We start from the raw sequence: 11,919 nt of genomic DNA, 5'->3' as shown, positions 1-11,919 counted from the left end.
CAGCTCCAATGGGGAAGCTGCTTCTGAGAAGAGGTCAGAGCTAGCATCTCTATATCATTAACATACCCATTCAAAACTCTATTGGTCAATGAATTTGGCTTCCTTGTTTCTCTAAGTGCTAAACCTGTCCCCACCTGGCTTTATACGCACAGAACATTGGTTTTCACATCCATGATTTGTTGAAAGGGTCAAATTCCACACTGGCTGTTTCATCAGAAGGGTGAATACTGTGTGTCCAGATATTTGAAGTGCTTGTACTAAGAGTGTTTTCCACTGAAAGCTTTGGAGGTTTTGGGGCAGAGCCTAGAATAACAGGGATGTTAGAGCTGTCAGGGGCTTTAGGGATCAAAGTCCAGAGCCATTATTATTTTTTTTTTAGAGATAAGGGAGGCCAGATTGCCCCCAGCCTGTATCCAGGCAGCTAGTGAACAGCAGAACCAGGACAAGACATCCCATCTGCCATCAACAGGCTGACTGAGACTGAAGTTACATTGCTCAGAACACTTCGGAAATTTATTTGGGGCTCATCAGCAAAGCCTGGGAATTGAAAATGGCTATTTCATCTTTGGAGAGGAAAGAAGGAGGTGCCATCAAGGCATGAGCCTCTCTACAAACTGAACTGAAAAATGGATGGACTTTTTGGCCACCTTGATCAATCAAAGTAATCAAGAGGAAGTTACTTCCTCAAATATCCAGGTTCTATATTAGAAGTAACTACTCTAAGTATGTTAACTCTATGTAACTCTGTGTAACTACTCTGTGTATTTCAATATGCTTCTATAGATAAGAGCATTTTGAAGTTTTTTTTTTATCCTTGACTACTAAGAAAATTGTCGCACCATTTAGTAGATCTTATATGCCATTAGCCTTTCACAAATCTTTGCATGCAAAATAAGTCTGTCATTTAAAAAATAAATTTGTAGTATGGGGTTTCCATTTGAGGTAATGGAAAAGTTATGGAACTAGATAATAATGGTGGTTGTACAACATCATGTAAGTGCTTAATGCCACTCAATTGTGCACTTTACAATGGCCAAAATGGTAATTTATATGTCATGTGTATTTTTTCATAATAAAAAATATATTAAAAACCTAATTGCTATAAATAATAAAAAAGCTCAGTTGCAAAAAATATGTTTCATTGATTTATTCAGTGTGTGCGTGTGTATATATGGGGGGGGGGGCAGGAGTCAGTCAGTCACCTGCTATGAGTCAGGTGTATATTTAAAAAATATTTGAAAGTACTTGCTTACTGTAGGGTGTTATGGAAATGTAAGCTGTATGTTTGTGTATAAGCACACATGCATTTGTGAAATGTGCTGGATACTGTCTATTCACTCTTCACCCTTCTCTACCTTGCTTTGTGTTTTGGGAGTCTCCCCTAAAGGGACTGCAGCAATGGTTGTCTTTACCACTTGGCAACCAACATATACTAGTTTTGGCCAATGGGAGGTGCCAGGAGAAGAAGATAGGAAGGGCAGAGTGCGGTTGGGGTATATATCCCCTCAACTCCCTTGCTGGCAGGTCATTGTAAATTGGTTGCATCCCTCCACCAAAGGTCAAAGCTTCTTGTGGTCAGCTTTCTCTTGCAGCTACCCTCACAGAGTTTCAGAAAGTGCCCTCTCCTGTTTCCCCTTCTGGCCTAGGGTGGTAACAGCTACCAGCTGTGGCTAGCCCCAGAGTGCTGCTGTCCTTGTTAATTCCCTTTAGCCCCTACCCACATGCTAGACATGACCCTTTTATTAAATATACTCAATGACCATGAATGAGTATGCCATCAAATTCCTGCCGGAGCTCTGCCAGTACAGGGTGTGTGTGTGTGTGTGTGTGTGTGTGTACAGCCTGTGTAGCAAATGAAAGACATTTTCTCTGCTTCAACTCATTATCTAAGGCAATTGGAAGTGCATAACTTAAAATCTGCCTGTCTGAGAAATCCAGAAGGATTCAGAATAGAGAGAACTGAGTTTTAAAGACTCTTTCCACTTAAGGTTGCTTCTAGGTGTTTTGGGGTTTTTGTTTTGTTTTGTTTTTAATCTTTTTTAACATCATGTCTCATGCTTTAAAAGGTGACTCTACTCCAAATGGGTTAACATTCTCTCGAACTCCCATTATTGTAGAAAAAATGGACTTTGAATTAACAGAGTTTTGAAGTATTCAGTATCTTTTATTATAAAGCAAGAAGGCACCATTTAAACTAGGGAATACTGATTGCTTAAAACTACACTCTTTTGAATAAACCTATATTAGCTTAATGAAGTTTTCCTGTGATTAGTATAATTTACCACAATATATTCAAACCCCAAATTATGGGTATTATACACATGAAATACAGCACTGGTTTAAGGCAATTAGTTTAATCACTTTCCTGATGTGAAATGAAGCCAGGACACTACCGAACAGGGCTGCCCATTAGCGCACTGCATGAAAAGGCCAGCACTCCTTATTGGTCCTTGTGGGACACAGCCTTACTTTCTCATGACAGCCTCTGCCCTTTCCACCCACAGCACATGGCATTTTATAAAACAACACCCCATAGACTGGTGCCTTGTTACTGTTCATCAACATCCTCGGGCTGTGCCGTGTAGGCCTTCCTCATCACACACCTGGACAATTGCCAGCGTGCTTTCTTGTGTGCTCATGCACGGTGTTCAGGGTGCCTGTGCCAGAGCAAGGCTTAAAGCCGGCCTGCACTCTACTCACCAAGCCTCTGTAGGTTGCTTCTACAAAGAAGAGGTGACTTTTTCTAATTTGTTCAAAAGTGGAAACAGCAGCCCAATTGCTAGGGTCTCCAGACTGGTGTCTCTTCCTCTAGTCTTGCTCTCCTTTTATTTATCCTTCTATGAGGACGGATTTCTAAAACGCAGGTTTTGAAAGCATTGATGAAGTAAATGGGAGATGATGCAAATAAATGGAAAGATATCTTATGTTCATGAATCAGAAAAATTACTATTGTTAAAATGTCCATCCTACCTTAAGGGATCTACACGTTCAGTGCAATCCCTATTAAAATTCTAGTGACATTTTTTCACAGAAATAGAAAGAAAATCGTAAAATTCATAGGGAATCACAGAATAGCCTAAATAGCCCTAAACAGCCAAAGAAGTGTTATGAAAGGAGAACAAGGGTAGAGGCATCACATTTCCTGATGTCAAACTATATTCTGAAGACATAGTAATCAAAACAATGTCGTTACTAGCATAAAGCTGCACATAAAGACCAATGGAAAGAATAGAAAACCCAGAAATAAATCCTTATATATATGGTCAAATGACCTTCAACAAGGGTGCCAAGAACACATAATGGGAAAAGGGACAGTTTTTTCAATAAGTAATCCTGGGAAAACTAGATATCTACATACAGAAAAATGGAATTGGATCCTTATCTCACTTCACATACAAAAGTCAATTCAAAGTGGATTCTTCAATCAATTCTTAAATGTCAGACCTGAAACTCCTAGAAGAAAACATAGGGAAAAAGCTCCTTGACATTGGTCTGGGCAATGAGTTTTTGTATATGACCCTAAAAGGACAGGGAACAAAAACAAAAATAGACAAGTGAGATTGCATTAAATTAAAAATCTTCAGTATAGCAAAGGAAACAATCGACAGAGTGAAGAGACAACTATAGAATGAGAGAAAAATCTTGCAGATTTGATAAGGGGTTAATTTAAAATATAGATTCAAACAACTCAATAACAACAACAGCAAAAAAATAGCCCACTTAACAAATGGGAAAACGATCTTGAAGAGATACTTCTCAAAAGAAGACATACGAATGGCCAGCAGATACAGAAATATATGAAAAATGCTCAACATCACAGATCATCAGAGAAATGCAAATCAAAACCACAATGAGAGACCACCTCACACCTGTTAGAGTGGCCGTTAGTTATCAAAAGGTAAGTGTTGGCGAGGATGTGGAGAAAAGAGACCTTTGTGCACTGTTGGTGGAAATGTAAATTGGTATAACCATTATGGAAAATAGTATGGAGGTTCCTCAAAAAATGACAACTAGAACATCCAGCTATGCTACCTCCAATGGTAACAAAGTCAGTATTTTAAAGAGATAACTGCACTCCCAGATTCACTGCAGCATTATTCACAATAGCCAAGGTATGGAAACAACCTAAGTGTCCACTGAGAGATAAATGTATAAAGAAAATATGATATACATATTATTCAGCATTCAAAAAGAAGGAAACCCTGTTATTTGTGACAACATGGATGAGCCTAGAGGACATTATGCGCATAAGTGAAACAAGACAAGCACAGGAAGAAAATTCTGTCTCTACTTGCAGAGATAGAGAGTAGAATGGTGGTGGTTGGGGTGGGAGTGGGGCAGAATGGGGAGACAGGAATGGAAAGAATAAAGAAAAAGATGCGAGTTTGACCATGCTGCTTCTGCTTAAATGGTTCAATGCCCCCCCATTCCAGAGAGCAGTGCGCCTCAAATTTCCGTGTACACGTGAATTGCCGACGGTGGGGTGGGGGAGGAAGGTGGGGAGCTTCTTGAAATGCAGACTCTAATTCACTAGATCTGGGGTGGAGACTGAGACTCTGCATTTCTAACAAGCTCCAGGTGAGGCCAACGCTTCTGGTCTGCTGACCACTTTGAGTAGAAAGGTTCCAGAGCAGTTCTGTCCAATAGAACTTTCTACAGTGAGGGACATGTTCTCTACCTGGACGGTCCTATATGGTAGCCTTATGTGCCTAGTGAAACTGGCCATTGAAATGTGACTCATGTGACTGAGAAACTGCATTTTTAATTCTATTTTAGTTCTTGTAGATTTAAATAGCCACATGTGGCTAGTGGCTACTGTACTGGACAACACAGCTGTAGAGAGAAATATCCACATTCTCACTATGACATACAAAGCCCTCCTGTGATCGGTCTTCTACCAACGTCTTCCTGCTCATTTTGTGCCCTTCCTTGTTTCTTATTTTTTGGTATAATACCATGAAACTATGATAACTTTCCAAACACATCAGTGGTGTCCATGCCCCCCCCCCTTTACACATGCTGTTCCCTTTGCATGAATGCTTTTCTTTATGATTTATGCCCCATAACGTCACATCTGCTTTCCTGGTCCAGTCTCGGTACCCCCTCCTTCCCTGACCATGTCCTGCTAACAGCAATCATTTACCATCTACAGGTTTTGAAGGCCCTTCACACACATTATTTCATTCAATCTGTGCATTCAGCCTGTTGTAAGAAAACTGAAGATTGAAGTGGTTTGCCCAGGGACACAGAGCTAGAAAGCAGACAGTCATGAATTCAGATGCAGGTCTGCCTGATTCTGAAGCTGATGCTTTGCCCCCCCCCCCAACACACACACCACAGTGCCTTCTGCTGACACAGTGCTGGCATATGAAGAGCACTAATCATACAGTGGTGAAATTATTTGTCCACAGTCTCTCTTCTCCATGGGATTGTAAACTATTAGAGGTCACAGACTAGGTATCATTTATTTCTATATCCCATGAGCACATCACGAGTGCTAGATTGCTAGATAACTGTTGATGCATCAATACGTATGCTTCCACTTTCCAAATCCATTGTAAAATCTGAGCATGCAGTGACTGAGTTTTATGTCCCCGGTGTGCTAGGTGCTCAATATGCTGCTCATAAGAGTCTGAACAAGTGAATTACGAACTAAATGAGTATGTCAACTATGGGCAACATTGGCAAGGATTTTGTTAGAAACCCAGCGGTAAGGATTCTTGCTAAGCAGCATTTGGACTTTGAAATAAAACTATCCTTTTCATTCTCCTCATAATTTACAGAATGCTATTTTTCCCCCTATGCTGTGTCACTTTCTATCTCTTGAGTTACACTGGATCTAAATTACATATTTGAATTCTGTTCATGTACGTTAACAAATATTTAACAAATCAATCACAAACAAAACTCAGGGATAGGTCCTCAGGGATATAGACTACAAATTGCCTCAGACATGTTCCTTACCCTTAGACTAGCTAAGCCTCATGCAAGAGAGAGATGGGTACCCAAATAATGCCAAGGAGAAAGCAAGGAGAGAGAGCCAGGGGTGTGGAGGGCTGACTACGGAAGCAAACTGCAATAATAAAGTTTTGATGTGTGATTCCCTTCAAATCTGCCTAATTAGCGTGGCGAGTGTTCTCCTGAATTAATGCCTTGTAAGGTGCACTTTATTAAGAATGTAAGAAGACAGGAGTGTGTAGGCGCTGCCGGCAGGACCCAGGAGTATAATCGGTACGACCTTCACAAAGGGAATTTGCAGTACTATTCAACTTCTTTAAAAACATGTATGCCCTTTGTTCCAGCAATTCTACTTGTAGGAATTTATCCTAACATAATCATCATGGCTGTGTCCTGAGTTTTATCAGCAAAGACTTTACCATAATATTGTTTATAACGATTAAAAAATGCAAAAAGACAAATTTCTAACCCAGAGGGAATTAAGTAATTTAAATTCATATAAATGAAAACTACTCATTCATTAAAAGTGATATGAAACTGGGGCGCTTGGGTGGCTCAGTCGGTTAAGCTTGGTTTCCTGGTTTCAGCTCAGATCATGATCTCAAGGTTTTGTGAGAGTTAAAGCCCCACGTTGGGCTCTGCCCTGGCAGCCTGCTTGGGATTCTCTCTCTCCCTCTGTCTCTGCCCCCCTCCCCCACTTGTGCTGTCTCGCTCTCAAAATAAATACATAAACAAAAGAAATTTTAAAAAACTGATATGAAACTATGTGTATTGATATGGAATGACATCATTATATATTTTTAATTGAAAAAAGCAGGTTACAACATAAAATATGCCATATGATTTCCTAATTTGGGGAAGGAAAGTTTGAGGGTTTCTATACATGCACAGATGAAACAAAGACCTTAACACCCAAAAAGTTGCTTACAGTCTCTAGGTGATGGGGTTAGATTAGTAGTGTCTTTATACGTTTCATTTGTTTCTGTCACTTTTTATGACAGAAAAATCTATCTTAAAAAAATGAAGACACTAATCTACTCCATGGTATCATTTCAGCCTAGTCTCTACTGACAAAATACCTTCTTGAAGATCCAGGATACTTTACAGGAAATCCATAGGTGGCCAACTTCTTGGAAATGTCTCCAGTTTGGGGAAGGCACATTCTATCCTGTCATCATTCAATGTCCTCATTCCTTGATTTCCAATATCCATTATTTTCCTGTTTCTGCTTCCAAAGTCAGGTTACATTGGAGCCATCTCCTCTTTGTTCAGCTTGCACTTGAACAAGGCCCCACAGAGGTGTGCCGTCTGTAGCAGAAGTAAGCCTTCTGGTCCTCAAAAGCTAGTGGCCCAGGAACATTTCTCACTGCAGGATTTCCTTTTGTTTGCTGTGCATTTTGACAAATAGCTTCTAATCTTTTCTGTCATTCAGGTCTCTTGCTCTTTTTTTGGTAGTAGTGGTGGGGGGGGGGGGTGCTGTTGTCTCCTCTCTCTGCTGGGTCTTCCCAAACTTCATAGATGGTAAGGAGTGGGGGTCATATGCTGGGCTCTCATGAATTTGTCCCACTCACCAGGAGTTTATTAGTCGTAAAGGAAAAGCAAAGCTCTGATTAGAGCCTATTCTAGAATCCAGACAGTTCTTGATCTGTAAACTAGATATGTAAAAAAGAGGAAAACAAGCTAACAAGTAGCTTCCTGGTTCATTCCAACAAACACAAGATAGGTTTTAGAAACGTTACATTAGCTCCTTCAAGGAAAACTCATGTCATCCTCCTAAAGAGTTCTTCGGCTTTGCATAAGGTTAAGAGAGAGATTTTTAAGAAACAAAAATAAAAAATGATCCAGACCGATTCTCTGCTGCATAAGAAGTGTGGCTTAAGCCACCTGCATGTATTTTTTCACAGTATGTTTATAATGGATCTTGCCTCCCTGATGCTACTCTACTTGCAGATCATGTGACAAGGAGACTCAGGAGACAGCCCAGTGCCATGGGCACGAGGAGATGTGTCCTAGGAAGCACCAAGACTGTGGGGGTGGAGCCAGGAGTCAGGGCTCACATCCATGAACCAACTGGAATAAACCAGCAACTATTCAGCAGGTTGGTAGGAGAAGGAAATGCTGACAGCAAGGACATGTACACCTACTTGAAGGAGGGACCATCCCCAGCTGGTGTGGTAGGTGGGTCGGCCCTGCTCCTAACCTCAGGGGTAGGCCGTGTCATATGAGAGCATAACCTCACCTCTCTGTCTCAGTGATTGTTTCAGAGATGAGGAGGGACCAACTGTACGCTCATCAGCATTATGCATTCCGACTGCCACAGAGATCGGTTCAGGCTTGCAAAGAGCAACATTTTGTTTAATGGGGAGAAAAGAGCTTTTTTTTGCACCTCACTTACTATTCTTCTATTTTGGATCTATAAAGGTACCTATTCCCTTTTTCTTTGACTTGTCTTCCCAAAGAACTAGTACCACAAGGCAGAGTCTGTGCAGATGGTTACTGGAAATTGAGGCTAGTATAGGTGGCTACAGATCACAAGGAACAACAAGCAACATGAGATATTAACATGCTCTTCCAAGTCTCTGTGCAACCCTTCCAATCTGGCTCTCTTTCCCCCTTAGGCACAATTTCCACCATCATACTCAACACCTTCCTCCAGTCCCAACTTCCTTGCATCTTCTTTGTTCTCCCTCATCTTCCTGGGTCCCTCACCCCTCCCTCTGCGCCTGTTCCATTAAACTAAAACATTCTCATCTCCTTTGCAAATGAGTTCACCCTTTCCTTGCCTTCTTCAGACCAAGGCTTAGGTTTATTCCTTCCACCCCCCAATGAATGACTAGAGATGTTTCCTAAACAGAAATTTCTTTGCTTTTTTTTGTAAGTTTATTTATTTATTTTGAGGGAGAAGGGCAGGGAGAGATAATCCCAAGCAGGCTTCACACACTCAGTGCTCAGTGAAAAACCTGATATGGAGCTTACCTCCATGAGTTCATGATCTGAGCTGAAATCAAGGGTCAGATGCTTAGCCAACTGAGCCACCCAGGCTCTCCAAAATTTCTTTGCTCTTCAAGAGGGATTATAATGTGGCTGCCAGTTTTAAGGTTTATTTTATCTTCAAGTATTAAAGGCAATATGATTTGCCCTGTCACTCAAGCAGACATCTGCCCGAATTTCATCACATTCCATATACCATGAGCCATGACATCCTATCGATTCTGTATTAGAGAAAGCTCTCAAATTGAGCCCCACCTCTCCCACCCTACCCCACCCCACCCCACTCTTCACGTCTAGTTCAGGCCATCATTGTCTTTCTCCTAGACTGGAGTTTCCAGGTATCATTCCACAGACCCTAGTGAAATTTGTACCAATCTGAAGGGACAAATAAAGTTAAAGACAATGGAATAATTTTCCCCATAAGTCTAATTTTATTTACAATAGAGAAGTCAAAACTGAATATCTTCATGTTAAAAAATGAAGTGGGACCCTAGCCTTACACCATATACCAGAATTAATTCAAAGGGGATTAAGGATCTAAATGTAAAAATAAAACTATAAAACTCTTAGAAGAAAACATAGGGAAAAGCTTCATGACACTGGATTTGACAAAGATGCTTTTTGGATATGATGTTAAAGGCACAGACAACAAAAGAAAAAATAATGAAAATCGGACTTCAAAATGAAAAACTTTTGTGCTGTCAAAGCACACTAACAACAGAATGAAAGGCAACCCATGGAATTGGAGAAAGAAGTGCTGTAGCTCAACAACAACAAGACAAACAACTCAATTAAAAAATGGGTAAATACTTGAACAGGCATTTCTCCAAAGATGTACAAATGACCAATAAACACATAAAAAGATGTTTGGCATCACTAATCATTAGAGAAATACAAATCAAAACCACAATGAGATGCCACTTCACACTCATTCAGACGGCCACTATTAAAATATGTATATAAAAATAAGTGCTGGTGAGGATATGGAAATTGGATATGGAAATTGGTGACAAAATTAGAAGCCTTGTGCATTGCTGGAAAGAATGTAAAATAGTGCAGCCACTGTGGAAAACGTATGAGGGCTCTTCAGAAAATTAAACATAGAATTCCCATAGGATCCAGGAGTCTACAGCTGAGCAGATGCCCAAAAGAACTGAAAGCAGGGACTCAAATAGATATTTGTACATCCATGTTCATAACAGCATTATTCTGAATAGCCAAAAGGTGGAAACAAACTCACTGTCCATCTACAGATGAATGCTAAACAAAACATGGAATGTGTACATATGATGGAATATTATTCAGCCTTAAAAAAGGAAATTCAGACACATTACAACATGGATGAACCTTGAAAACATTATGCTAAGTGAAATATGCCAGTCAGAAAGGGACAGATATCGTACGATTCCATCTGTATTAGGTACGTGGAATAGTCCAACTCACAGAGACCAAGTGGAATGATGGCCCCCAGGAATTGGAGGAATGGGGGATGGGAGAGTCAGCCTTTAAGAGGGTCAGAGTTTCAGCTGGGGAAGATGAAAAAGTTCTGGAGAGGGATGGTGGTGAATGTCATACAATGTGTGTGTGTACTTAATACCACAAAACTGTACACATAAAGTGGTTAAATTGTAAATTTTATGTCATGTATATTTTACCATAATAAAAAAAGCTATAAACAAACAAATAAACAAACAAAGAACTTACCTCTAATCTGAGATTGTCCTTCATACTTTTTTGGTATGAAAATGTGTTTCATTAAAAACAAAATCTTACAACAAAAGAAAAGAAAACAAAAATAAATAAATAAAATCTTAAATAATCTTGTTTTCCCTTTAATCCTTATTTGGCAAAAATAATAAAGGTGACAAATTTAAATAATGCTATTGCTATCATTAAATTACTAGCCATAATAGCAGTAGTAGTCTATGAAATCTTAGAAGTTCCAGGCTACCTGCTAACTTCCCTGTCTCCCCGACCTCACTCCAGAGTGGTATTTCTAACATCTCATCATGTCACTCTTCCTTGTTTCAAATCCTTCAGAAAGTCCCCATTACTCACACTGATGGGGTGAAGAGTCAAAGAAAGATATTCCCTCAGGATCTTTAGAAGGTGTGCGGCCCTCCCGACATCTTGTTTTCAGACTTCCAGCCTCCAGAACCGTGAGAGAATAAATCTTTGTTGTTTAAAGTGACCGAGTTTGACTGATGAATAAAGAAGAAGTAGTATATTTATACAATGGAATATTATTCGGCTATAAAAAAAGAATGAAATCTTGCCATTTACAGCAACATGGATGGAGCTAGGGAACACAATACCAAGATAGGTAAGTCAGTCAGAGAAAGACAAACACCATATGATCTCCCTTATATGTGGAACTTGAGAAACAAAACAAATGAGCAAAAGGAAAAGAAAAAAGAGAGAGGCCAACCAAGAAACAGACTCAACTATAGAGAACAAACTGATGGTTACCAGGGCAGAGGTGGGAAGGGGGGTGGGTTAAATAGATGATGGGGATTAAGAAGTGTGCTTGTGATGAGTACCAGATGTTGTATGGAAGGGCTGAATCACTAAATTCTACACCTGAAACTAATGTAACACTGTACGTTAACTAACTGGAATCTAAATAAAAACTTAAAAAAAATAGAGACCGACTTTGTGCTGATTTGTTGTGGCAGCCACAAAAAACCAATGCTAAATTATTTTTATCTTCTAAGTAGAAGCATAGATCCTGGCACATATGATATGTTTTAAATGAGTGAATTAATTAACAGATTAATACATGGGGGTGATGAAAAAAGCTTTAAATTGTTTCTCAGTAACAGGGACGGAACATTATAAAAGTGTGCTTGGTGACAGTTTGAGGGTTATCTAGGAAGAGAACTAATATCTGCTGAGTGCCTGCTGTGACTAGACACACAGAGAAGTTTCACACATAAATTATATCATGGTGGGAGTAAGTATTATAAATTA

This window comes from Prionailurus bengalensis, chromosome F2, assembly GCF_016509475.1.
Source record: "Prionailurus bengalensis isolate Pbe53 chromosome F2, Fcat_Pben_1.1_paternal_pri, whole genome shotgun sequence".
Classification (NCBI taxonomy): domain Eukaryota; kingdom Metazoa; phylum Chordata; class Mammalia; order Carnivora; family Felidae; genus Prionailurus; species Prionailurus bengalensis.
This window is presented reverse-complemented; position numbering follows the sequence as displayed.